The sequence below is a fragment of the Otolemur garnettii genome, unplaced genomic scaffold (assembly GCF_000181295.1).
Source record: "Otolemur garnettii isolate 467f Iridium unplaced genomic scaffold, OtoGar3 scaffold00046, whole genome shotgun sequence".
NCBI lineage: Eukaryota > Metazoa > Chordata > Mammalia > Primates > Galagidae > Otolemur > Otolemur garnettii.
In genome coordinates this window covers 13,236,035-13,238,198 of record NW_003852441.1, presented here as the reverse complement: position 1 = coordinate 13,238,198, position 2,164 = coordinate 13,236,035, and positions in this window count along the sequence as shown.

The window sequence follows — 2,164 nt, the reverse complement described above, 5'->3', positions numbered from 1 at the left end:
TCTCCTGCCTCAGCCTCCCAAGTAGCTGGGACCACAGGCGCCCGCCACAACGCCCAGCTATTTTTTTGGTTGCAGCCGTCATTGTTGCTTGGCGGGCTTGGGCTGGATTCGAACCCACCACCTTAGGTGTACGTGGCTGGCGCCTTAGCCACTTGAGCTACAGGCACCGAGCCAAAATAAATATTCATTATGACATTTTTCCAAAGTGGTGCCCAACATATAGAGAATATTTTGTAAATATTTTGTAATGAATATTGTGTAAATAACAGTACATTTACCTATAATTTCTCTTTTTTCCTATGTATGGTGACACTACATTGTCTCCACTGACCTTGCCATGTAGTAGGACTCATTACCAGCTGGTAGGCGTGAAAGTCCTCACTCCCTTCTTGGCCTGCTGGAAACTACCACAGCAGGGATGTTGGGTTGCCTTGGGAAGGTGGAAATCTAGGCTTCCCACTTTACTTTTGTTGGTGTGAGTATAGGTGGAACCACAGTTTTTCTGTGGCATTTGGCTGGGATTGTGAGGTTTTTTCTAAGTTTTTTCTCTTGCTAGGATATTTCTTGCCTGGTCCTTTGGCTAGAGATGGTAGGCTTTTGCTTGTGGTTTATTTTTGGTGCTTATTGGTGCCTATTGGTGCTTTTGGGTTGATGATGTCTCACTACCTTGTTGTTCCTTGGGTCCTAGGGTCCCTATTCTTTCTGCCTTCTTTACACTGTTTATCGTATGTTTGTTTTATATATAATGTCCAGAGTTTTAACTGTATTTAGCTGGAATAGGGGACTGTATTTCTATTTCATCTTCCCAGAAGTAAAAATCCCTTAGATGGGCTCAGTGCCTGTGGCTCAAGTGGCTAAGGCGCCAGCCACATACACCTGAGCTGATGGGTTCGAATCCAGCCTGGGCCCGCCAAACAACGATGGCTGCAATCCAAAAAATAGCCTGGCGTTGTGGCAGGCGCCTATAGTCCCAGCTACTTGGGAGGCTGAGGCAGGGGAATCGCTTGAGCCCAGGAGTTGGAGGTTGCTGTGAGCTGTGATGCCATGGTACTCTACCCAGGGCAACAGCTTGAGGCTCTGTCTCAAAAAAAAGAAAAAGAAAAAAACTCTTAGATGAATTTTGGTACTTTTAAATTTCAAACTTCTAGATTTAGAAGTTGATAGTAAATATCCTTTATGGAGTGATGATTAATTTTATATGCCAAACTGGCTAGGCTAAAAATGGTACCTAGTCATTTGGTCAAACATCAGTCCAGGTGTTGCTTTGAAGGCATTTTTCTTTGTCTTTCTTTTGTTTTTATTTTTCTGAGGCAGGGTCTCACTTTGTTGCCCAGGCTAGAGTGCCCAGTGGCATCATAGCTCACAGCAACCTCAAACTCCTGGGCTCAAGCCATCCTCTTACCTCAGCCTCCTAAGCTGGGACTGCAGGCTGAGACTACAGACTAAGAGGGGTTCTTGCTATGTTGCCCAGATTGCATTGCAAGTGCATAATCACAGATCACTGCAGTTTCAAACTCTTGGCCTCAAGGCAGTCCTCCCTTCTCAGCTTCCCAGAATGCCAGGATTACAGGTTGAACTACCACACTTGGCCCTATTTACAGTCTTCTAATGATGACTCTTAAACTTTTAAAAACTTTTTATTGAACTACAATATATATACACAGAGAGGTACACATCACAAACTGAACACACCCATGTAACCAGCACCCAGATTAAGAAATAGAACATTAGCAGTAACCAAAACTACCCATGCATACCTAACTAGTCACTACCCCCCAAATCTATCATTGCATTTTAATACCGTAATCATTCATTCATTTGCTCATTCATTTATTTTAAACATAAAATTTAAATGTAATTTTCTATAAAAAATTAGAACTAATCATGGTTTTCCCTCTAAAACAAGGTAAGATTCTTAGACTCTATTTGGTTTTCTACCACCTACCACTTCACCTCCAGTGAGACATCACAAGGAATTAAAATTCTAGGCTACTAATTCCATTTTCTTTTTTCTTAATCAGGCCCAAGTGAGGTTCAAACTCACTGCCCCTGGTCTGCAGGACCAGCACTGTAACCACTGAGGGACAGTGCCCAGCTTCTTTTTTTTTGGCAGTTTTTGACCAGTGTGGGTTTGAACCCGCCACCTCTGGCATATGGGGCTGAC